This window comes from Lepidothrix coronata, unplaced genomic scaffold (genome assembly GCF_001604755.1).
Source record: "Lepidothrix coronata isolate B3197 unplaced genomic scaffold, Lepidothrix_coronata-1.0 Scaffold226, whole genome shotgun sequence".
NCBI classification, from domain to species: Eukaryota; Metazoa; Chordata; class Aves; order Passeriformes; family Pipridae; genus Lepidothrix; species Lepidothrix coronata.
In genome coordinates, this window is record NW_016690406.1 from 379,343 (window position 1) to 405,890 (window position 26,548).

General features: G+C 39.7%; 1 protein-coding gene across 18 annotated transcripts in view; it reads left to right on the forward strand.

Moving 5' to 3' along the window:
* Positions 1-26,548, forward strand: part of ZBTB20 (zinc finger and BTB domain containing 20) — a 468,555-nt gene that overhangs the window by 377,990 nt on the left and 64,017 nt on the right. For 2 of the 18 annotated variants that reach the window (XM_017833974.1, XM_017833979.1), the window contains exon 1: positions 560-1,211. The exons of 14 other annotated variants lie outside the window; for them this stretch is intronic. The gene's annotated coding sequence lies outside the window, so the exon portion shown is untranslated. Of the gene's footprint in view, positions 1-243; positions 397-559; positions 1,212-26,548 lie in introns of those variants that run through there. 2 more of the 18 variants (XM_017833976.1, XM_017833982.1) reach the window with 2 other exon arrangements.

Here is a 26,548-nt window from a genome sequence, read left to right on the forward strand (position 1 = left end):
AAGCCATTTTTTTTTTTTTTTAAAGAAAAATCAGGACTTGGGAAGAGGGGGACAAAAGAAGGTTTTTCAAAGAGGCAGTGGAGGAGGTTCTAATAAATTTGGAAGGAAACAGTTCCCTGTCTTGGGAAAAAAGGAGAACTCCTGGCTGATTAGCATTCACACCAGGTATGAGATGTTCCCTACCCCTTATCACTGTCGCAACCGAGATGGAAAAAAGCGCTTTTCCCCCCTTTTTTCTTTTTTTTTTTTTTTAAAGAAGTATCAGGACTTGGGAAGAGGGGGACAAAAGAAGGTTTTTCAAAGAGGCAGTGGAGGAGGTTCTAATAAATTTGGAAGGAAACAGTTCCCTGTCTTGGGAAAAAAGGAGAACTCCTGGCTGATTAGCATTCACACCAGGTATGAGATGTTCCCTACCCCTTATCACTGTCGCAACCGAGATGGAAAAAAGCGCTTTTCCCCCCTTTTTTCTTTTTTTTTTTTTTCTTTCCCCTCACCCCCCCCTCTGCTCTTTAAGGAGATGGAGCGAGCGTTTATTTTGGTATGTTGGTTGGTGGTGGCAGGGGGAGCGCGAGCCGTGGGCATTTGTGTGCTGGGAACAGGGAGAATGGAAGCAGGGCAGCGGGGAGGGGGCGGGTGGGAGAAGAGCCGGGAGTGTGTTACTGTGTCTCCTCTTTGTGCACCCCTGGGGGGGTTACCCAAGTTCATTTCCAGCAGGTGGATTTAGAGAGGGAGTTACTTAACGCTTGACCGCCAGTTTTGAAAAAAAGGAAAAAAGAAAAAAAAAAAAAGGACCTGCTTCCTATGTCTATTAAAGGAAGCTCCAATTTTTTCCCTCTCTCTCTCCTCTCTCTCTCTCTTTCCTCTCTTCCTAACCAGACAGCGGGAGGGTTTCTGGCTCCTCGCCAGCCCAAAAGCCTCTAAGTGTTTTGCACTTGTTTCAGGGAGCCCGGGGATTTTTTTCAGCATTTTCACTAGAGAACAAAGAGTTCTTTACAAAGGAAAGGGGGAGAGCGAGCTTAACGCCTGAGATATGTTTTTCTATTTTTATTAGGGATTTTTTTTCCCCTACTAAAAAGAAAGAGAGAAGCAAAGCACAGAATGTGTGGCAGCAACAAAATAGATTGAAAGGAAATGCAGTTCTCTTACCTCCAAATTATAATTTGGAATTAATAAGAACAGGAATGGAAGGGGGACAAGACCAAGTGAGTTTGGTATGTTGTTCTTTTCTCCCTTTTTTTAAACTCTCTCTTTAAATTCCAACTGCTGTTTTGCCAACTTACCTAGCATCTTTTTTTTTCCATAAAAGTTATATTGCAAACAGTTTCTGTACAGTTTCTGTTTACTTAAAAAATCAAACAACAAATTCTTACTGAGGAAAAAAAAGGAGGGAAATGGGGTGGTTATGGTAGAAAAGAAACAAATGAGTGGGAACAGAAATCTTTCACTTTCTGTCACTTAGAAAAAAAGTTGGTAATGGCTTGTTGAAGCTAGGATCCTAAAATACAGATGGGGCACTAACGTCTGTATCCACGGACCCAGCTTTTCCCTGACCATCTGTCTAAAAGTCACCTCTCACTGGCAGCTCAAATGATTAGTCGGAGCTCAGGGATTTTTTTGTTTATTTGTTTGTTTGCTTGTTCCTCCTGTTTGGTGGGACCCTCTTCAAATGGCTCCATTTCACCTTCTGAGTTTAGTTCTTTAGTCGAACCCCGGATTGAGGGTTTCTGGATAGACCTATTTGCACTGTAGATTTTTTGTTCTTCTGAATGTATTTCTTCTAGATACACTCTTTGTCTATTTGTACGTGAAAAAGGCACATGCAATAGAGAAGGGAATAGCGCATCACATTTAGGGAGGTGTTTAGATTTGAATTTTATTGCATATAGTATATAGCATACAAGACATCTTCTTTACAGTTTCTCCTGAACAGTGGTTAGGATGTTTGAGAATATATACTGTTGCAAATTCAGTAGCTTGAGGAAGTGCTTTCTTTACCCAAATTCTGCTTTCATTCCTTTATTGATTTGTATTTTCCTGCCTTTGACAATTTGCCAGTCTAAGAACAGCATCATATAGCAGAGGTACAGAAAACAAGAGAGGAAACTCTTGGTTTTGATATTATATCCCCCCAAAAACCATAAGCAGTTTATACACAGATCTGTATCAAATTATTATAGAGTTACGACAATTGTTTCTGGATGCAGAGCACTATTACTGCAATACCTTGATTTTTATTTTCATGCTGCAGGCTTCCCTCAGGAGAGGTTGTCTGTTACAGCTACATAGGTATTGCATATGTATTCGTGCCACTGTTTTTAAGCAACACCTGTGCATTGTGTAAGGGTACACAGAGAATCAGTCCATTTACATCTTATATGATGAAGAGGGGAAAAATCCATTCTTGGGCTCTGCTTGTGCTGCTTTAGAAATCCCACTACCCTACAGTGGCAAAACGTCCTGCAGGATACAGCCCATCCTTTGCAGAAGTGAAGGGAAACTGTCCATGACAAGTGAAACCACCAGTTAAAACACAGTTTTGTTTTCATGCCAGTATCCAGTCTGGGGGCTTGCAACCCTCCAGCTTTGTTAGCTGGGACTCTTCCCTCTCCAAAGCTGTGGTGGGCACAGCTTTCCCAGCAGAAGTTGGGGGGTTATCGTGGCCTGAAGTGCCCTGCTCCAAGACTAAGTTCCTTCACTGCAGGTCACCCAGATGCTCTGCCTTTGCACAGGTAACAGCAATAGTGGTGCCCAGTCGAAAGTACTTTGCGGGCTTCCCAGTTTAATGTAAAATGCTTGGCCAAGAGGGATGGACCACCAAAAAGAGTTAGTCGTTCTCTTGGCAAACATAACAAATAGAACAACTTTTGGCAAATTACAAATGCCTGTCTTTTACCTAAAATCATTGCTTTCCTCATTCCTCCAGAGGGTTTTCCCAGTTCCTGATGTTTTTCATGGTCTGAATGTTTTCTGTGACATTTCTCCCTTGCTCTCTCTGAAAAGGGAGGAAAAAAATCACAGGAAAAGTAAGCAAAAGAGGGGACTTGATCTTTGAAGTTTTCCATAGGATAAGCAGTCTAATTTTTTTTCTACCTGAATCTTTTTTATTCTCCCCCACTCCCCCTTGATTTTTTTTTTTAAATCTAACATGCTTTTGTGAGTATTTCGTATCTGCAACCTTGGAGGTGGTGACAGAAGAGAGAGGACAGAACAGAGCTGAAACCTAGATTTAGCCCCCTCAGTCTCAACTAGAAGGCATCTTCCAGTGGCTGTCACTGCATCCAGAAGTAGGAAGAAAGACGGTAGCTGTCTTTCGGGGACTCCGTGGAGCTGACCTGAGAGTAGCACATTCACAGTACAGGAGAAAAGAGAAAGAGGGGGAAAAAAAATTAAAAAAAGGGGAAAGAAAAGCTCTTTGAGCAGTAACACACTGGCTCTTTCTTCCTGCAGGCAATCCGCTCCAGCTCCTGGCGACGTGTCCTGCACTATCAGATATCATATGACTCTTTATTTGGCCTCCCGTTAGCAGTATGGGCCTGTTAGGAGGCTGTTTGTTTTCTTTTCCTTTCATTTCCTTCTCCTCAGTCCCCCCTATTTTATATTTGCCTGTGTGAGCATATCCCCTTTATAATCTCTCTTTTTGTGCTGAAGCTTTATAGAAAAGAAAAAAAAAAACTTAATCATTTCCCAGGACTGTTTTTAATCCTCTGCCAAAATTGAAGTTCATTGTCAAGTTGTAAAAATAAATAACACCTTTGGGTTTTATTTCTCTCTTTTACTTCTTCCTTTGCCCTGGCACTTCTCAGTGTGTCTGTATATACTCAAGCATGTCTTTCTGTCTCTCCTGCCTGAGTGGGTGAAGTTGGGATACACCTGTATCAGTCTAAGCAGAAGTGCAGAGCTGCCTGCAGCTGCTCCTGCTGCTTCTTGCCATTTGTTTCACTTTCATAAACTTTCCTCTGTTTATTTATTTATTTCATTTGGGCACCTCCTTCACACCGAGTTTGAAAAGCTGGCAGGCAGCGATTCCTGTGCTGGGCTTTTCTGCATTTAGGTGAGCAAACGGGGGAAGTTAAGGCTGTAAGAAAATGAAACATTGTGCTGAAGGAAGAGAGGATGAAGTGCGAGGTAGAAATTAGACGCTCTTTGTGTACGCCACCCATAAAAGTTTCCTGAACCAGAATGCTGGTGCCTACTAATAGGATGAGGGGAGCCAGACAGCAGCTAACAATCGGAGGTGTGTAGCCAAGTAACCTTATGGCAGCATTTCTGATATCCATTTCTGATACCGAATCACATTTTAGTTAAGGGAGATGGGAATTTTTTTTTTCCCTATTTGTGCTGTCTGTAGCACTACATTATTTAGATAAACACTGTTGCAAAACTTTTTTGCCTGAAAATGCTAAGTCACGTCAACAGAAACAGTGAATTGATACCAAACGTATTAAATTGTTGCGAGGAAAAAGTCCGTCTTTCCAAAAGAGAGGTAATGTTTTGTTTTGATACTTTGCTATGGAATATTTTGATTTCTCTTTGTAAACTAAGGATTTATTTTGAGAATTGTTAAGAATTTATTTGTAAAGGAAAAAGATGGGGGGTGGAATCCGTGAAACATTCATAAATGATGGATTTTGAAAGGGGGGAGATTTAGTTTTTTTAGGAAGAATTTAAATGTTCGGGTTTTTGTTCATTTTTTGTTCAGTTTTATGCAACCTGAATCATAATATACTTTGTCAAGCAAACCAGAAAATGAGCTTTTTACACAACTTTGCTCCCTCTGTAATTACTGCTGTATTTTTATGGAACTTGGTGTTTTATTCATCCAAATTTGGTAAGATTAGCAAAGCCAAAATCCTGTTTGCACTGTGGAGACACAAAGGAGTTACTGATACTTTCTGTCAAAAGTAGATGCTTTGGCCAGTCAGTCCTTCCACCAACTTGTGCTGTTGAGCAGCTGGCTGCGTGCGGGCCGACCGCCACGCTCCAGGGAAAGTATGGGCATATTTTGTATGCGCAATTTATATACATTTCGTGCTGATATTCATTAGCACAGCTGAAGAGCTCTGAGTTTTAGCATTTCTTCTCTACTGTATACTTAGGCCAGTGTACAAGAGCAATCTTGAAAGTGAGGCAAATACAGACCAGAGTTTTTTCTGTTAATAATCCAGAAACAACTGCATTTCAGCCTTACTGTAGGTGTGTTGAACGGAATTGAGGTCTCCCTGCTAGTTGGTGGTATTTCTTATTTCTCATCTAACTTCCCACTGAAGTCAGTGCAGGTTTTCTTGGGGAAAAGTTGATGAAAAACAGAGCTAGAGCATCAGGATTTAGGGTGGTCCCCTTGAATCAGTGTTGGAAACCAGACACCCCAGAATGTCCACAGCCTAGCATCCCTCTGGAGCCTGCAGGGCACACTTGCTTTAGTGGAGTTGCTAGAGCTGAGCTGAGATGACTCCAGCAGTCTGAAACTTTATTTGCATGTGCCTCGAGTTCCTTCAGAAAAGTACCAATATCTCTGCTTCACTGTCAACAGCACACTCTTTCTTTTTGTTTAGTTTTTGCCAGTCATTTCAAGGAGGATTAAGAGGCTCTTTCACCAGAGACAACATTTTGAGGCTTATTTCCTTTTCTCTCTTCCTCTAGCAACTTAAAACCAACTTTAATGTTTCATGCTTGGGCACATTCATGGTACTGAGAAAGGAATTACAAACTTTGTTGGAAGAAATCTGGTTTTGGAGTAAGCGTTAAGAATGTTTAAAAATTGCTGTGCATGCACAGTACGCGATGTTCCCTGTTACTCTACACGTGCTCCAATACTCTGAGCAGTCCTAGCTGTGGGTATTTATTTGTGAGCTCATTCTGGGAGTTGCCCGTGAATTTAGTTGACAGTCAGTAAACAGCCCCATGATAAGGCTGAAGCGTGAGAGCTATATAAGTGGGAGGTAGAAGACTTCTTTCAAGTTTTTGGCCGTTTCAGTGTATTGTTGCTCAGCATCTTTATTTATAGAAAAAAAAAAGTTATCCTCAGACTTGTTGCCTTCATCTCTGCAGAGCAGATTATTCTATTTCAAAGATATTACAAGCTCAAATAATGATAAAATACATACTTAGCTACCTTGTGAAATAAATATAGCTAAAAGGTGCAGAAAAGTGAAAGCAAATGCTGCAACTAATGCTTGAGTGTGTGACTTGGGCTGGGCAGAGGCTTGCTGCTGCTGAAGTTTTGTTAGCATAACTTGGACTTGGTGGAATTGCACCAAAGTTGTATTTTGACTTGGCTTAACTTCACTGCTTTCATCTGACTTTTTTTCTAAGCCAGCCCAATCCAGATCTGCTCAGTGCTCAGGAGGGTGATAGCCAAGGGACAAAACAGCTTGTCTAACACATGTCTCTTTAGTGTACCAGTGTGTGGCTTGTGAGGCCTCAGAGTGGATCACCACTGTCAAGAGAAATGTGTTTTCCTACAGTGTAATAAGTTGTCCTGCTGCTTTCAGATGTCAGAGATCCCTGGTTCAGCACTTGGTGAAAAGGTCTGCTTTCAGAAGAGGCTTCCCTTCCATTTAACTTTTCATTAGAGCATGCAACTCATGTAAATGTGATGTGACCAGTAGAAGCAACAAATTCTGTTTTATTTTTACCAGGATGTATGTATTTTTTCTATGTCTGTATTAATATTATGGTGAGATGGTATTTCAACCTGAACACCAATTTCAGTGGCTTACCGCTAAAAAATGAGCTGAGTTGAAATGTCAAGTAGTCGTTCCAAGCTCAGAGGTGAAGCTTATATTGTTTTGGAAAATATGAGGAAAGTCATGGTTACTTTTTTCTTTTTTTTTTTTTTTTTTTTTTTTTATTTTTTAATGTGTTGGGCAGTCACACTAAGACAGGAGCATTTTCTGATTAACTAATTACTGAAACCCATTAATTTTTCCATTCTCATTCTATTTTTATTTTTCTTATTTCTTCAATACAAAATGAAAATTATAAAGAGCTAATTTCCTTAAACTAATTAGACTTACAATTTTAATCTCACAAAACCCAGGAAATTCCAAGCGATGTTTTTTTGTGACTCTGCCATGTTGCACATGCCTCTCTCCTCTTTGAAACCCTTGTATTGGCCTTCAAAAAATCCTGGGAAAACACTCAACACTTGCCTGAGCCAGCCTTGTCGGTCCAAACTCTCCTGAACTTCTGGCACTGCTAGGCATACAGATCCAGGTTTTGTGATTTGAGCTCATCACTTTTGAAAATAACAACATGGAATTTCCAGACATTTCCTTTTATGAACTTAAGGGTTTTTTAAAAAAATAATTAGTATTTAGAGTGATTCTATTTCCACTGAAGCCAGCACAAGCAGAATCCACATCCTCTGGTTAAAATTTCTCATGGCACTTTCCAAAACTTGATTTTTGCTCAGATGGCTTTTTCAGTTTTGACCATCTGGAGAGCAGTTGTACATAGAATATTTTTTAGGCAGTCCTCTGAATAGGAGACCTAAAACTCTTTGACCTGTTAATCTCTACTACATATCCCATAAAGCCAGTGTGAGAAATAATTTTTGTTCTATCCTTCCAGAGAAAAGAATTTAGTGATGATTTTTTTGGCTGAAGAATCAGGAAATACCAGTGAAAACTCTTTGTAGGAAGACGCTGGAGTCTTCTTCAGTGAGATCAACTGTTCTTTATATATATAGATAGATATATAGATATATATAGTGCCTTTTTTTTTTTTTTGCTTGTTGAAATATATCCCCACAGTCTTGAGAAGCCACAGAAAATTATCAGTGCCACAGTAACCTTATACAGATGGAGAATGCTAAACAGAGCTGATCTGAGGCAGCCTTCCCCACTAATGAGACAAGCCAGCAAGTTGGTTTCAGGCTTTAGTTTATGGCATTGCCTGCACATTGCTGAAGCACCAGGGTGTACCTTACAAGGAATCTTCCTCTCTGTAATCATTTTTAACATCCTGGTCCAATTCTTTAACTTCTATTTTCATGAAATTCTCACCAAAGTCATGAGGAAATCTCTGTCTGGCAAGCATGGAAAGAAATGGAGCCTCTCTGAGTGGTCTCTACTACTTATATAGTTAAAAATTCAATCCATACCTCAAACAAAGAAAAAAAAAGTTGATATATATTAGAAAGCAAAGGGGAACATTGATTTGCAGCCTATTCATTTTGTATTATGCTCATGTCAGACAGCGTAAGACTGTTCTGGTGCTTGCTTTGGAGGACTTGTCTGAAACTCTGTAGAGCTGCACAAAGCAAAGTCAGTGAGTGAGAAGCAATCTTATTTCTGATCAAAATGAAGTAATGTGCCAACTAATGATGACAGAAACCTGGAGAGCTGTAGGTGCTCCCTTTTATCAGAGATATAAAAATAGAGATTTAGACCGCTGTTAAAGATTGCATAATGCCCTGGCTAAATTTCAATGAAGGTAATTGTATTTGGCCTCCTTGAATTCCCTCTGAAGTGTCAGTTGTGTGAGGCAATATTCACTTTCTGGCCTGATCCACACCATAAGGGTATAGAGCATAGTTAAGCAGCTGCCACCTCCCACTCCACGGATGGCTTTATTAGCTCAGTGTTGAGCAAAGTAACCACTTTGCAATTTGATCAATGACTGAATAATGACAACAGCCAACACCTCTCTTCTATACCTTCATTTGTCTCAAAATGCTTATTATAAAATCTAACAAATTGGACCTCATTCCCTTAGTGCTGTGGTGATATTTGTAAGAACTATCTCTATTTTGCAGAGGAGGAAACTGAGGCACAGAAATGTTTGAGTGACTTTTCTAAATGTACACAGGAAATCAGTGGCAGAGCCAGGAGAATAACTTGGGAATGCTGCTTCGCAGTCCCATGCTCTAAGCACTAAGAAACACTACCCCTCTGAATGTAAGTTATTGTTATTAAGATGTGGTTTATCTTTCATGTAAGTCGCCATCTGTTATATTGCCTACTTGCTATTAGTTACGAAAGCTATTCAAATTTTAAACTGTTTTGCATTCTCACAGCTACTTAAGCCCACAGTAGACTTTTGACAACAGTAACAGTGCTTCTCATGTGAAAGAACTGGACAAATATTAACTCATGTTTTTTCAGTAAATTTTTGTGATGCCATAAACCCGCAGTTTAGACTGAATTTAAACAGACCTTGAAAAATCCATGTATTCGACGCTGATTGGTTCCATATCTGTCAGTTGTACTTAGTTAAGACATGACTGTATATTCTCATAGATATGATTAAGAACATAAATATCCAAATGGTAATTTAATGTAAATTGAGTCATTGATAACTTCATGTGTCTTGGGTCTAACAGCTCTGTGGCTGTTACGGTCCTTTGAACATGTAGTAGGAAAAACGTATTAATCTTGAGCTCTTAGTGATGCTTCTGGGGACCTCAGTGAGCCAAGGAGAACTAGGTCAGTCTTCTTGGAGGCAGTCTGGAAAAGCCCTGAGCAGAAGCTGGGGCAGGGACTGGAGCTGTAAAATGAGGAAAGGCTCTTGAAAAGTAAAAGTTGCTCTGTTTTTCTCTCAGCGTACAGATGAGTGCTAGGGAAATACATCCATTTAGATCCTCACAGTCACCATTTTTAAAGGAGCTATGAAGCCCAGGATTGGGAAGGGGTAACCCTGCAAACAAGGAGAAATAGCATTGTAGTTGAAGAGAGAAGGAATTGTCTCAAACTATCCAATATCTGCTAGCAGGTGGAATAACAGAGGCAACGTCAAACAAAGTCTAAGACAGATTGGACACTGTTGCCTTTTCATCTCTGAAGATGGTCAAGCAGCAAGGGCACTGCTGATAGTCCTAGCTAGTTTCCTTTATGTGATAAAGCCTACTGAATTTCTGAAAGCACTTTGCTTCTGCTGAACTAGAACATATGTTTCAGAAAGATAATCTTTAAGTCTTTAAGTAATTGAGATATGTAGTCATAAGGAATGACCACATATTTTACACAATTATTCTGAAGATTTTGAAATCTAGTTCACTTCTTTTGAGTCTGAATTTGACTTAACTTCAGCTATGCCTTTGTCTGGTGTATTAAGGAGCCCTCTACTGTCAGAAATCTTCTCCCCGTGCTTGGTATTAATAAACTTTGCTGGTCTGGCTGATGGATGGTGATTTTTTGACACCCAGAATATGGTTTGAGTGGATGGGGAGGTGAGTAGTGGAATTTGAAGTAAGAGGTGAGGAATTACTGGTTGCAGAAGAAGTGGGTGAATAGAGAAGAGAAACAATATGCAGAGAGAGCAGGTTTCTTTTTCTTCCTGAGTATTTAAGGCATAAATAAAAGAAATATGTGAGTAAAGGCAAAGACCCAGTTATAAAGAGGGAAAGAGATGGGAATATAAGAGAAAAGGTCTTGAGAACAGACACAGAGAGTAGCGTAAAAAGAGAAGCATCGTAAAGCTATTGAAGACAGGAAAAAGAAACAAATGTAGTCTGCTGGATCAATAAGGTCAGACCAAATGGGGAAATATCAGAGCATGTTAAGAATGTAACAAAAAGTAGCAGTAATTCACCATGGGTACTTTGGACTAGGGCTTCTCAAGCAGCGGGTACTTTCCCATCTCACAGGAGGCCAGCGGGCTTAGCTCATTATGGCTTTGAAAATGCACTGCTTAATCTGAAGGTTAGTGAGAGGCTGGTACAGTTTTGAAAGGTCTGAACACATTCAAACTTTGTGAAAAAGACTGGCCAAATTTTCTGCCCAAGGCCTCTCTGTCCTCAGGATTAAAACTCCAATGTTCAGGGCATAACGAAAGGGAGGCCTAATTAGAGAGAGAAAGGTCTTCTGACACACATAGCTTTTCTTTTCTTTTTCTTTTTTTCTTTTTTTTTTCTTTTTTTTTTTTTTCCCCTGACAGCAAAGGAACAAAGAATAGGGTAAAACTTTATTAGGGTAAGTGTATTGTTAGTTTTCTCAAATTGTTTCCCTTCTAGCCCACTCCAGAGCAACACCTCTCTTTGCCCTGGTGGCTGGGACATCACGATATGGGCATGTTCCTCATATGCTGCCCACTCATTGGTGCAGCCTGGAACAGGTCACTTAACCCCCTGGCTTCAAATTACTACAAACAACTCTAAAACCAGCCAATGGTTTCCTATCTCAGGAGCAGCTGAGAAGATGGTGTCAACGTGGCCTGTGAGATGTTAGGAAATCATGAGGCACATTTGGCAAGGTTGCCTTTATCTTTGGATTTCATGGAGTTCAGTATGAAGAATTCTTGTGTCTTCTCTTCAAATATTCTCTCATTCCTCTCCTGTCTTCCTTTACCTGTGAAATAGCTCTGGTAATGCTCATCACTGATGCTACAAGATAAATGAGTATCAGTGTAATGAGTTTTTCGTGCTTTGAAGGTATTAATGTTCTCCTCTTAAAACCTGATAATATACTCCACCCAAGGTAAAAGTCTGGTTGGTTTTTATTAAGAAAGAAAAAATATTTTTCTGAAGGACATTGATTTGCTTTTCGAAATGCATGAGTAGTCCTAATCTGGGAAAACAGAGTGAGAAAAGTGATAATTTCTAAGTTGCCATTGTAGGCCAAGCACTGAAATGGGGCCAGTCTGGATCATTCATACTAGCTTTTAAGAAGATAACATACTTTTAAGAAGATGAAAAGAAAAAAAAGCCATCCCTTCAGACTGGTTTTGTATGGCTGACTTGTCTCCAATGTGAATGAAGTGTGTGGAAGTTAACGCCATGACACTCACCACTTACTAGAAACACATTTCTGGGTGTTCTCACTGATTGATGGATTACCGAGTGTCATATTCTAAAATCTTTCAAACAAGGCCATCCTGTTGCACTTGTGCAAGCAAAGAAAAAATTATTCAGAAGCAGAAAGAGGTAAAAACTACTGGAAACATGAAAGTCCTTTCTAAAGCCATTTCTCCCTGTCACTGGTATGAGAAGAATTTTCATTCTCTTTAAGGCTATTTAAAATATACTTTGGGGCTAAAATAGCAGAGAAGACAATCCAATGCATTCTCAGCCCTGAAACCACAATCGGTTACAGATCCTTGTTGCCACATCGCATCCAGTGAGATAGCTTACTGGAAGACCTGGTCAAAAAAACCTCAATATTGATTGGGGAAAAAAAAAAAAAAAGTAAAAGAAATTAAATTGTTCTCTTTCCCCTTCCTCATTCTTTTTTTCAAGGCAGAAAAGCAAAACACTGTTTTTTATTGTTTAATTTAAATGAATTCCAATTTTTCAGTGATTTTAATTTCTGTGAATTTTAATTCTCGTTTTTCACATGAGATGAAATACCAGAAAACTGTGCAAGCAGTTAAAATTTTCATTAATTTTTTTTTCATTTTTAATTCAGTATGAAAGGTTATTCTCTCACTTTCTGCTGCCATCCTGTCTCTCTTTTCCATATTCCTACAGACTCATGGCTGACTCTGAATGGCATTTAGCTGTTTCACTCATTAAGACAGAGCAAGTACTGGTTCCATAACTTTATTGATTTAAGGTGAGATCATGGTAGGGACCACTCTGGATTCTGTAAATGACACAGCTTCTTGAAGATATTCTTTACAAAGCAAGTAAGGAATATGATAGTATCACTTCTAATCAAGATGAATATCATTGCAGTCAGCAGTAGATGTCACAAGCTGTATGGGTACATCAGGGATCTGACATGTGAACACTTATGTTCATACTGTTTCTGTCACTTACCCAATGCACAAGTTCCGACTTATCTATTTTGGCTTGTTTTCCACATGAGGACGACATGGCACAGGCAATAAACCTAAACTTCTTTAGTTTGTTTGACAGATTATTTGAGGAGTTATCTGTGTGTATGGCACTCATATTTGGGGTTGTTACTATTGGAAGGCCAACACCACTGATTTGGTCTGTGCTAACATTTATCTCCACGTTGAAGGCATGATTTTTTTTTTCAAAACATCAAATAATGGCGAAATTAGGATGCTCTGTAATGATGTAGATGTTGATATGACATTGCAGTCCACCTGTAGCATCTTCCATATTAAGCTGAATGAAATGGCAGGAGTATTAAGGAGGAGAACCTAAGTGGGCGTTATTGACCAGATGGATGCAGCTGTTCTGTTACATTCCCACCATTTTGCATTTGAGCTGTTTATTTTCACTCTCTGGCTGTCAGTCATCACACAAATTAGAACTGAAAGACTTTTTTCCTGCTGTAGAATCCATAGTCACGGGTCCACCAAGGTCCAGGAGTGACTGTGCTGTTTAGTTCAGTCTTCTTTATCTTCTGGCCTTTCCAGGTAGGGTTCTGCGGATTAGCATCACAGTTTACTTCCAAGAAATGCCAGACAAAAGAGAGGCAGAAATTTGTCCCATTAGGATCAGAGGAAACCTTGAGTGATTTGACCCAGTCAACAACTGTCAGGAAGCATTGCCACTTGAGGAAAAGTGGCAATTATTGTTGCTAGACAGATGCACCTCCATAAAACACCTGGAAGTGGTCCACAGACCACAGACAGAACGTCACTGAGGTTGATTTTTTTTTTTTCTAATGGGGAGAGATAGCAGATCTCATATTTTTAGACATAAATTGATCATCAGCTAGGGTGAGGAAGTAATCTATTGCAGTTGAGCCTCATGCAGAAACCAAGCATGTTATAAGGTGATGTTCCTTTCATCTGATGTTGACCACTGTAGGGGGAAGGACATCAGACTGCCTGAACCATCATTTTGAAGAGAGAGCTCACAGAAGATATGTTACTTGTGGTGAGGCTGAAAGTGAATGAGGTAACCACAGAGTAAGCTGCTAATGATGTGGATTGTGGGAAGCACTACTGATAGGAGGCAGACAGTTGGATTGATTAGAGCAGCCCCAGGGACTAGTTCTTTTTCTTTCACCGTCCTGGGGTGAGGTTAAACCTGCTACTGGTAGTAATGAAGAATAGCTAATACAGAGCAGACTCTGCCAAAGTAACAGCATTGGCATTAGGAGCAGAAAGTTTTGCAGATTTCTCTGTGTGTGCACTTGCTACTGGTGTTCCTGGTGGGTGGCTGAATCATCCTGATGGCATTCAACAGGAACCAGCTGCTGAGAATATTAAAATGCAAGCATTTATTCCTCTAGAGAGACAGTAGCATCTGCAAAGTTTTCCTGTCTTGATGGTACAGATAATCCCATGGAGTATTCTCTAGTAGTTTTTAACTCTCAATTCATTTATACATATTTTTAAAGCTGTAAGTGCTTTGTGTCTGCACAGAAAAAGCCTAGTCTTAGAGCTGAGACCACAACTGTCCTGAGCATATATCTCTGCTCAGGCTGAGGTACCTTACATGGGGAAAAAGAAGTCAGGCTTTGCCTCCTTCTCCCGCTCCCGCCTTTTTTCTTCACCCTACTCTTCTCAGGAAGAACTGCTTTGAAGACTGGTGTGCCACAGAGAGGGAGTCCTTGGGCAAGCCATGATTTTGTAACTTCCATATCAGGGTAAGCTCTGTCTTGAAATTTATAGTGGAAACAATTGTAAGAAGTGGTAAAAACTGCAAGAAAGTGATTTAATAGTCTGATAGAGTAGGATGTTGAACATAGCCATTATTGTTCATATTTTTTTTCCCAAAGAGGAACATGTCCCTTCAGAAGCCTGTAAGCAACACTCCCCAGCCTTACACTGCTTAGAGTCTAGGGGATACCTCTGGAAAGGAAACCAGGCCCTGACAACTTTAACAACCCATCAAAAACAGGGGACACTCAGCACCCATCAGAAACTGGCTCTTAGAGCAACATGGTTGTAAACAACAAACATCATAACCAACACAGCTGAGAGAAGAGAAAAGGCAGATAGTAGCAACAGTGGGGAAAAAGATGGTAATTTCTTCTTTTAAGTCTTTGCTTAGCTCTGCATATCTCTTCTGCTTTCCCTAGAATATGTTCTTATGCAAATAGTGTGTGATTTCACATACTAAAGGTATTTACAGGAAGGGAAAAGCAAAGATTCTGTCCATGGCATATGATGTGAGTAAAGGTGCAGGATTGTTTTATGGAGAAAGAGAAACCAAGTTCTTTTGCAGTGTGGCTGCAATGTTGGCACAGAGAGAAGAAATGAGTTGTAGCCAGCCAGAGCTGTGTAGCAAAATAAAGGGTACGGTTTATGATTTTATTTTAAAAGTAGCATAACTTGGTGCACTCATCACAGTAGCATTTTATTAAGGTATTTTATCCATATCTAAATAGCCTTGTGTAAAATGCCTGCCTAATACCTTAAGGCTGTGAATAGTTCAGCTCCATTTTTCTAAGCTGGAATATTAGTACATGGTGTTAAAAGAACAAACTCGCCCAAGGCAGCAAACCTCCGTTCTTTCTTCCACCTTTTGTCATTTCCAGTCATCCTCAGAGCCTGTCAGGGTGCGTCAACAAGTCAAGGTTTTGACAGGATCTTACAGGCACAAGAGGGACCACAAACACCACTCTACAAAGTTTATTGATAGCCTCTCTCATGATATGACAGGCCAAGGAAAGCTGTTGCAAGAGAGGTGACAGCAACAGCAGCACTTTATAGCCCTTCCTGATTTCAGCTTCTCCTTGGAAAGAGCTGTTGAAACCTCTTAGCGGTGTTAGACATATAGTTTAATCTCAGTAAGACATCACAGTGATGATGCATACATCAAAGACTGTTGTGCTTTCCCCTTTTTATGTGAGTTATGTTTGCTCATTTGTTTAAAAAAAATAGCATAATGATTTCAACTTTAAGAGGCTTAAGCCCAAAGCTTTGGAAAGTCTTAACAAAGAATGATTTAATGAACTGGCTATTGTGTTTATTGTTGTGCTCAGCTACTTAAGTATGTCATAGGCTCTGCAATACAAACAATTAATGGTCAAGCTTCTGAGCTCGAGTGCTATGGTCTTCTGCCTTCAGAAAAGGAGAAGTAGCATTTGAGGTCTGTTCCCACTTAAGAAGTAGTGCAATAAAAATCCAGTGGATTTAGACTAAATGCTCTGGGGTTGGTTTTGTTGTTTGCTTGTTGGTACAACACAATAAAGTAGAACTTAATCCCGAATAAGAGCAGCACTGGAAAATTTCAGGGAAATACTGAATAATACTTAAACATCTTCCTCTAAGGACACATCACTCTCTTAAAACAGTCACAGAGAAGAAAAGACTCCTGAGTTTTGTCTTTATAAGGGTGTGAGTGAGCTTTGCTCCAGTATGCCCACTGGAATGGGTTGATCCACGTTGCATACCCTGTTGTTAGGCCACAGGGCATCATATGGCTCTTAATGCAGTTCATCTCATAGTATGAGATGGTACCCATCCTGAAAGCCACACAGCACGTATCCCAACATATCCTGGGGACTTGGGTTCTCTAGTGCAATACAGGTTATGAATAATCTTTAAAAATTATCAAATCACTTTTTTTGCTGAAAATAGTTTTGCTGAAAATAATTAAGTTTTATGATTTCTGTCATGTCAGCTAACTTCTGATCCAAGTAAAGGCAGAGGAAGCATCACTTCTATGCTTCTGTATTTTGTCATGGGTATTTCACGTCTTCTGTTTCCACTGCTTATCTGCACTTTGTATTTACTACCGCAAAATGATAATGAGAAGGTGAGGGTTAAAGAAAAGTAATGAATTTTTAGAGCTGTTTATTGTCCTCAAACAGCATGATCCTCTAGGGCAATACCCTCCCACCTAGTCTAAGCAGCCAGCAAAGAGACATTTGGACACAAATTCAGCCACTAAGAATGAAGTCAGAGCTCAGAGCTATCGTAATAAATTCCATCCTGAGAAGAAAGGAAAGGCTGAGGCCACCAGTGGAGCAACTGAGTATCTGCAGAGCTATGACTTGGTTCTCCCTTTGCCATTTCATGGCTGAAATCAAACTATGTGAGTTACTTACCTCTCCGGTCACAGGAAAATGGCAAACTTGAAAAGCCTGTCAGTGCGGTCCACGTAGCAAGAGCTGCCCCTTTTTCAACTCTGAATACTGTCACACCGGAGTAGCAAACTACACTAACTCTGCAATAAATATGATAACAATGGTTACTGCTGCATTATATTTTACTAGGAATGCTTTTCCTAGTGAATTTTGATCAGGCCCTCCACCAGCCCAGTCCAGTCAATGTCTGCTTCCCCTGCCTGTTCAGTCAGCCCTGTACTGTGGTAAATAAATGTGCTATCAGCATAACGTGTCCTACCAACTTTCCTCTTCATCTCTAGCCTATTTATGTTCAGTGCAATTCTCTGACTCGCGCCAGCTCACTCGCAATACTCTGTCCTCAGCCTTTTGTTCTTCAGCTTTCACTCTGTGGGGGAAAGAAATAAACAGCAGCTGCTGGAACCCAACGGCTGAAACTGTTGAGAGTTCATATTTCTTTAGGGACAGAATCTGTGAGGATTTTTTGTCCAATCTTTTTTTTTTCCTCTTGAAGATTTGGAAAGAGTGCCATGCATGTGTGCTTTGGTAACCCTTCTTTGCCACCTGAAACACTGTTGTTCATACTGCCTTTTCTAAGAGAAAACGTGAATTCAGCAAATATATCAGGGCCACCAAATATGGGCCACTGTAGCCCACAGACTTCCCGGCAGCCTGATAACTCATTTGGCATGATCAGGATTTTCTTAAACTTCCTGTGTGCCGTTACTTTTTTGCAGGGAGATTTCCTCTGTTCTGAAACCTCTCAAGTTCCCCATTCAGGTGATACTCTCTCTCTCTCTCTTGCTGGGAAAGGGAAATGTAAACCCATGGGGGAACACTTGTGTGAAAATTGGAAGCACATGAAAGATGCATTCCCACTGGGGATGCAAGGACCCTTGGAAGTATGTTAGGGCTTCTTCTGCTCTTCCAGAAGAGAGTGACAGAGTGATCTCTGGCACATCCAGGCCACACTGAACCAATGCAATAAGAAAAACAGTGAAATGTTAGTTTGCTGCTCTGCCCAGGAAGAGAGTGATAGATTAAGCCCTGAGACAACTACTCACATAGCACGGGCTTAATAGCATCTTTTCAAATGACATTAATGCAATGTTTCCATTGCATTTTTGGGAAGAAAAAGATGCAGCTGGAAGAAGAGCATTGCTCTTTAGTTTATGGAGCAACATTTGTCTTTGTGCCTTAGAAAAACTGAACATTTTCTTGCATTTTAAGAGGAGGGAAAAAGGTTGTGAAGATAAACATTTTATAACTTTAAGCTTATATTTCAAAAGTGACTTCTAAAATTCTGGGTAATATGTTAAGACATGTGGAATTTTGGAGCAAGTGAAATTTTATTCTAGGCTCGTGGGGATTTTTATTTCAAATCCATCTCTTTATCCAAAACCTGGTTGTGAGCAGGTATCTGAAATTTAGCATATCAGATTGAGACCCCTGTGAAAGTCTGGCAAGGCCCTACGCAAGGCAAAGGGGGAAGATGCCAGAGAAACAATACTGTGTTTTTCATTAGACAGTTTAGGGAAATCTGAGTGATCCTTCACTGAGGTTTAGCAGAAGGCTAAAGGATTCAGAAGACACAGAATAGCTTTTGGCTTCTTGCAGTCTGTGATGTCCAAGTACACGCAACACTATGAAGAATGAAGAATAAGTCAAAAAGAACATTTCTTCTCCCATATTTTCTCTGAAAATCTCACCCACCTTTGTACAGTAACTTCTCCATTAGCTTTCAGTTCCAGCTACACACTGCAGGGATAGACATTCATTCAGAGATGGTGAAGCCTTCATTATTTTTAGAAAGTTCATCACAGCACATTTACTTGTACACTGTGAAGTATTTCCACAATTTAAAACCTAAGGAGTTGTCAAAATAAATGAACAAAGTGTGCTCTGTGATACTTTATTCTTTATTTATTTATATTTTGTGTTGTCTGTTCAAGTGTTTGTTAATTTGAAAAATTCAACTATTTGTGATAGGTCAGCATCCTAGCTGTTAGCTTGAATTAGCAAGATCATATTATTTTTCTGACTAGATATGCTCCTAGTAGCAAAATTATTACCTGAAACAGTTATATTTGGGCTGGAAGAACTGTGGTTGCTACAGATAATCCAAGGGATTATTCCATGATGGATTATCCTAAATGAAGGTTTTCCCAAACTGCCTGCTTTCTTGAAAGGTCACATCACTTCTGTGCTAGACTCAGTGTCAAGCCACATTTCATTGTTTGCAGGAGGAAGAATTCCAAAAGGAAGGGATGGAGGTGGCAGAACTGGGTGCCATGTGGTAGGCAAGTCAGCGAAGGGAACGGCATGCCACACACCTGCTTTGGGGCTCTGCCGTGCCACAAGTTAACATTTTGATGAGCAATTTCCATTCTGTTGTTTTCTCTCAACACATGGGGTTCAAAAAACAGTTAAAAGAAAACTGTACCCATTTGCTCATCTCAGAAGCCTGTGATTTCAGAAGAGTCTGCCAGATTAATTTTCGCATATACACTGTTTCAGAGTTGAAACACACAAAGGATTGCAATTTATCTTTTCAAATTGTAGTGTGATGGCCAAAGAAGAATAGGTATGCACTGCTCAAACTTTATCAAATGCTGCTGACTGATGGTTTATAATTGTCAAAAAAAAACCCCTTTTGCTGTTATCACAACCTTCAGAGTTTTCTCAAGTCTATGAAATAATCATGAAATCTCTAAAGGAAGGGTTTTCTTCAGCAGCTATATTAAAAAAACTACAGACATGCAACAATCATTTTGCTGGCTGCACATCTGTGAAGAACATGCTTTCTATAATAACTGTACTTGAACTTGATTCCCTGTAAACCTGAACTTGGATGATGGAATATAATCTAATGATCTGCTATGTTAAAACACTTCATTTTTGTCCATAACACCCTCTTTGGTTGAGAGCGGGCAAGAGGTGAGGGAGAGGAAATGTCTGCAGAATCCGACTGTCATTGCTGCTGCAGAAAGTGTGCAGGTCTCACAGCAACACTCTTACCCAGACTATGCATTTTAGGCAGAAATAGGCTAGTCCTTTGCTAATTTACCTTGAGCAGTAACTGTCATGTGGTTGAGGAAAGAATTAAACATGTATTTCCTGGTTAAACCCCTAATCTGATATTCATATTGCTGATTTGGTTGTAAATTTTGGCTACTGAAAACTTTCTGGCTTGTGGTAGGCCTGTATCTGTGTAATTGGAAAACAGAAGAGATTCTCTCACTTTAATCTGACGCTTATCTCCATCCTCCTTAAGGCAGGAGAAAAGCCAAGGGATTTAGCATCTTCCTTCTTTTTTTGCAACCTACTGAGACTAACTGTGATTAGAAGCTCTTCTTGATGCATTTTATAGCAGGATGTCCATGCTGCTAGATACCTTTTGTTGCTGAAGTCTGAATCATTAAATCATTCAATAATTCCTTATTGTCTTCCAGGAGAGCATTAGCTTGTAAATAGTGACATGATCAACACAAAAGTTATCATCCTCTGACATGCACTTGCACCCACAGATCATGTTCGTGCACTCGCTAGCAGAGCAGTTTTATAGGTTTCTCAGCAACCTTTTAATAAAGAGTTAATTTCACTGGTCCATTTCAAGGGGTCCCCTTGATTCTATACCAGTAAAGAGAGATGGTATTTGAGAATGGTTGATGTGCTCACAATTTTTGTAAGCAGAGACCTTGACGAGTTCCTCCACAGTCAGTCTCCTTGGGCTAAAATTTCAACCTATTACATGGGGATTTAGCCACTCATTTCCCATAAACATCAATGGGAGTCATGTGGCTAAATCCCTGTGCAACACATTGAGAATGTATTCCCTTATGTTTAAACTCATTTTGATGCAGATGCTTTCTTCTGCAGGAAACAAGCGAAACGTAGAAGCCATTTATTTCTTTCATTTGTCTGCCCCAGATCACCAAACTCCTAAATTATCTTCTCTTCTGCCTAGGTACCAGAGTATCCCACGGGACTTGCTGAATCTTTGTGTGACACCAAGTTAGAGGCCAAGCTTCAAGATGTTAGGACAATGGATGCTAATTTGTATTTATTACCTACTCATGTGTGGGGGAAATTGGACAGATGACAGGCTGTCCATTCACCCATGAGAACAAGATTTTTCATTTCTCTCAGTTCTCTATCACCTACTGTATTACATATTAAAGACGGGACCACATGCTGTTTTTAACTAGTGGTCTTTGACTACAAGTTACAGTGTAGGATCACTGCTTGGCTCTCAGCTGATGTGAGCTTTGTGATACTCTCCCACAAGGTTAAGGGATCTGCTATGATCAGGATATGGAGACTCTACTAACTTCCTTAGTCAGGAAGAAGGTCTTTTAGATTAATTACTGGAGGGAGGGGAAATGAAAGGCTATCAGGATGTAGGCACAAATGTGAATATACTATTTCAAAATCATCGGGCATGATTTTCAGTAATGGCATATGTGTGTTAAGATGCAATTTTGTGCCTGGAAAGAATTGTGTTCATTATAAATGGCAGGTGCTTTTAAAGCATTTAAATATTGCATTTTCTATTTCCACCTGCACACCAGGTAACTGGGTATTAATATGCTACTAGTTGAGCCCATGATTCATTGCAGGTGCAGTGCTTGGGAAATCAAGTATTGCATTGAGGTCCTGATGAAAATCATGCCCTCAGGCACATCTGAGCTCCATTTTGATCAACAAGCCAAAAATAAGACTTTTATTTCAATTACAGTTCGTCTGATTTTGAACTTAATGATGCAACTTGAAGTCTATTGGCTTAGCTCCTGAGACCCAGGAAGGAGGATGTCTGGGACCTTGCCTATTCAGTGGAATAGAGGTTCCCATTAAATTCACTCTGATCTCATTACATCTTTTATTTGGTCAGAAGCTCTATTTTTGCTCTTCCTGGCCTTATTGAATCTGTTGTTGATTCATTGTGCAGACTTGGTATTAATGAAAAAGACTGCCTCACTCAGGTCTCTCTGGAGGGTGAGATTTTCCATAGCCCTGTGTCTGTACCACGCGTTGGAAGCACAGACTCTGATGGGTTGCCTTGTGAAACTAGATTCGAGCAGAGCTTTATTAATAGGCTGATGAGATGTATCAGCCAGGCGAGGCTGCCTGCCTCCATAATGAGCGAGGGCTGTATTTTACTTCACTTAACGAACAGAAAAATCCTCAGCAATGCCTTTCCTGTACCCCTGCTATCCTCGCTCCACATTCCACTTTCAAAGACCTCTTTTAAAGGTCTCTATTATCCCAGCTGCCTTTAGGTGTCACTCCAAGCTTTGGGTTCCTCCTATTCATCCGGCCCTTTGTGTGCTGAGCCCTGCCCTGCCACTCAGCTGCCCCAGCAGCTTGGGGGCCCACTGGTCGCCCCCCAGCTACTGCCTCCATTGCTTCATGATTGCATCGGTTGTCTGCACTAGTTGCCCAACATTACAGTTGAACAAAAATGAAAGTAATTCATTTTAGTAGCTTTTCTCATTTTAAGCAAAGCTGGATGTCAGAGGCTGCACCTGCATGACTGGATTGGTAACTCTGCCACAGGAGAGCATGTCTGTCCTAAAATATATTGTGGGCTGAAGACCTGTGGTTTTAAATTGCATAGCAGTTGAAGGGCTGACTTCTGTCTTGCTTTTGCCTGGCATTGTCAAGCTGTCCTAGCCCCTTTTGGTACTAAACTTCAGGAAATGTTAATCTGGTCCTTTCCATTTCGAGACAGATATGAAAATTTTCAAGTGGGCCAAATACTTTCTTGGCCTTCTGACGAAGCTTAGGTCGCTCATATGGTAAATCATTAATTTGGAGACTGTATTCCGCCTTTGCTGTGAGTTAAGAGTGGTGTTCTAATAGCCTCCTTCCATCTGGAACAGTCATAAACCAGATGGATAAAGGATTGGCACCACTTATTTTGAGTCTTTACCCAATTCACCCTGTGTAAAGGGATCTTGCAGTATCTCCCAGACAATTGTTGCATTTATCCAGAATCACAAGTGAAAAATATCAGGATCAGATGTGTGGGCTGCCACTTGGGGAAAGTTTTGGAGAGGGTGAGCAATAAAAATTATACCTTCCTTTAGCAATATAATATTGGAGTCCCTGATTAGGAACCATATGTAAGATGGGTTTGGTCTAAGAATTATTTGAAAAAATGATCATCTAGTTTGAATTCCAAAGTTTATACTACCTTGGATTAAGCCACTTCAATGCAAAATTTTTTTCTTAAATAGAATGGGAAGAGATAGATTTTCAAGAATGTTGTGTATAAAGATCTTGGCATCTTGTCTTACCAGATTCATTGTCTTCCTCCCTGTTTTCATGAAAATAAATCCATCACACTGCATTTTAATACATTCCTTTAAAATTATTTAGTAGGAATGAGGATATTGCCAGACACTAGAATTTATTTATTTATTTAGGTAAATTAGAAATATTATTTTCATTATTGAATGGCTAGAAGGAAGAAGTCAAGCAGTTGTGCAAATAGCATTTATTATGGAAAGTGTTTTCATTTATAATATGCCTTTAAAGAACTTCTCTTTGGCCCAGGCCACACTACAGTGCTTAAGAATTGCTTTGGAAACACTTCTGATGCTGCTGAATACCAGAACAGATACATAATGGTAGCCTATTTTATTTTGGCTTAAAGAAAAGAAAGGAAGAAAAGAAAGATAATTCAAGGAAGACTGTAAAATTCAAAATTGAAAGGTTCACAAAGACTTCTTACCATATCACTTACATGAAGTGTAAGAAGCAGGAAGGTGAGTGTGCCCAAATGAGCAAAGGTGTAAGAGGTTGTTCAAGTCAAAAAAATACTTTTCACTAAGCACAAGTCCAGGCCAAGCAGATCCATAAGAAAGTTTTATAAATCCCAGATGAAAGTTAGAGAAAAAAAGATGCAACAGTGGTTGGAAAAGCAAAGAGCAAACCCATAGAAAGAAGAGTTTCTGTACTTAAGTTTCAGTTTAAGGGGGAATAGACACTATCAAAGAAAAGAGGAAAGACATAAGGATAGGAATACTGAGGCGTTGTAAAGAATGTCTTTTTGTTTGTCATCATTGTTTATATTGGAGGAGATCATTATGATTTTCAGCTGATTAAGATCCTTTTCAGACACCTTCCACAGAGAGGGTGTAGTGACGTATCATCTAGGATTATGTTTCATATGAATCCTAGAGCATTCAGGGAACTGAGACGAAGGTGTAGATGCTCCTAGCCAAAAATAAAACAACAACCAAACCAAAAAATGCAATCTGTTCTTAAAATTAGTTGGAGAAACAAGGAAATTCAAAGATTCCTCAATTACTTTGAAAGACCAAGTGGTCATCTTTCGAGTTAATTTAGCAAACCTTGTTTTGGTAGTTTGTAAATTGTTTACCACTATGGTTAAAACCATAGACAATTTCTTGTAGGCTTTCTCCACTTGATTGGAAGAATCTGTCCATGCCTGAGTGCTTCAATGCCTAATGCCTCCTGAGCAAACAGGTCATCCCTCTGGTCCCAGGTGTCATCTCTGCGGATGGGCACCTTCTAAAGTACTGAATGCCAGGAGGTTCTGCTGCTTCCCACTACCAGCTAGATGCTGGTCTGTGAAGCAGTAATTGGCAGCTAGCATTGTGTATTGCATCCAGGATCCATTTCCCAGGATATCCATGAGGATAGAAGAGATGGGGCAAATGTTATCACTACAGAAGTTAAAAATTTGTTCCAGTCTGTCTTTGTGGTTTCACAATAAGGAGTGTATTAGAAGAGCCAGTTCCTTTTAGCAGTTTCTCCCTGAAATGTGTTGGAATGTGAAGTATTCAGATGAAATCCTTTGTGCTAGCACCTCTCTCTCTTCATCTTCTGCCATTCCCAAATTGCAGATTTGTCTCAAGAAAGATGCTAAATCGAGGTACTGGGTCAAGAAATGTGTATCTTAGAGCAATTCATTAGAAAACACTTAAAATAAAGCTCTGTCTCTTTTTATAAAATCAAGTTAAATTGAACTATTAAAAAAATATATCGAGAAGAAAATCACCAAAGTAATAAGCAGAAACATATTGGCATTCAACGTGGTTCACCTGACCCTTATAATATGGAAATTCACAATTTAATCAGATGTTTACAAACTGCAGACAAGAACACAGCCTGTTAATAGCAGTAGTCCAGTTTCCCTATTGCCATGTTTGTAGCACCAGTAGAAACCAGGGGGCAAAATTTAGACTTTAAACTTTAGACCTAGTTTTTGCTACTAACTCCTTAAATTGGTGCTGGATGAATGCCAAAAACTCTGATCTAACATGGGACCAGCAGGAAATTAACAGCTTTTCTCTCTTAAAATGCCAGAGGTACAGAAGCCGTGTATCCAATACTGTGGTTCTCAACTTTCTGAAGGCACATAGGCTGTTTTTCATTATTTACCCCACCATTCACAGTATCAAAGTTACAGTAGTCTTGTGGCAGTCTTGCCTTCTGCCATTTTGTTTCAATATATCTTCAAGTCATCTCTTGCTAGAAACTAGAAAAATTGGTAACAAAAGGGCGGTATCACCAGTGTCAGTTAGACTACCAAAATAAGAAAGGCCTGTGAGGATTAGGCTCTCAGTGGTCATGCCAGCTGGAAATAGGTTGGGATCCCATTCAATGTCAGATGGTGGTGGCAGCTGACATCTTCTGCCCTGCCTATGTTAGAGGCAATTCTGTGGCCCCACAGTAAAGCTTTCAAGGCTATTGTCTTGTTTCAGCAGCAGTTCCTGATGATGATGCACCGAAAAAAAGCCAATTCTCTCTTTCTTCAATGAGAGGAAACAGCGTAGAAACACAGTCGTGCAGAATAACATCTTTAGTTCAGAGGAACAAAAGGTTGAGCTGAGAAGGTCATAGTTTTGGCTTTTCTTGCTTATGTTTGCCTGATTTCTAACTTTAGAATTAGTATAAAATGTATCTCCTTTGCTCATCTGTTTTCTCTGACTATACTGTAAAGAATTGTTAATGCCTTACAAAAGCGCTTTCATAGCTCACCATGATGATCAATATGTTGAAAATAGGCATCTTAAAATATGGATTACTGATGTGATCATTTGCCCCAGTTTCAACCTTCCTAGATAATCTCTAACACAACAGGCATTAAAAAATACAGCATGTGATAACAGTAGCTGCTTAGTTGCTCCCTAGCAGAGCTACAAAGAACTCTGTATTTTCACTTTGCAAACCTTGGCAAAGATATAATACTGTATTTGCCAAATTTTAAAAAATGATGGAATTTTGCTTTCATGCCCAGGAATAAAACTGCCTAAGGTACCAACCAATAGAAAACTTGATGGTGGGGGGAATACCCCAAGAGCCTTGGATGCTATTTTTTGATAGACTTTAAACATTAGCAGATATTACTACAGCAGGACAAAGAGTTCTCTGGACTTTTTGCTCTGAGAACTACAAAAATAAGCATCTGACATCAAATAGAACAATGAAAATACTTCTCAGACTCTATCCTGATTTGACAAATCTCAATGGAAAGTAAATGAAATAGTTTAAATGCCAATACCCTGACAAAAATGGAAGAGAGATGTTAGAACAAAAAATTTTATCATCTAGGTTAGCAATTGCTCTCTCCGTTATTAAAATTGAAAAGACAAGTTAGTAACCCCTGGATCATTCAGCTACTAGGTTACTTAATAGAT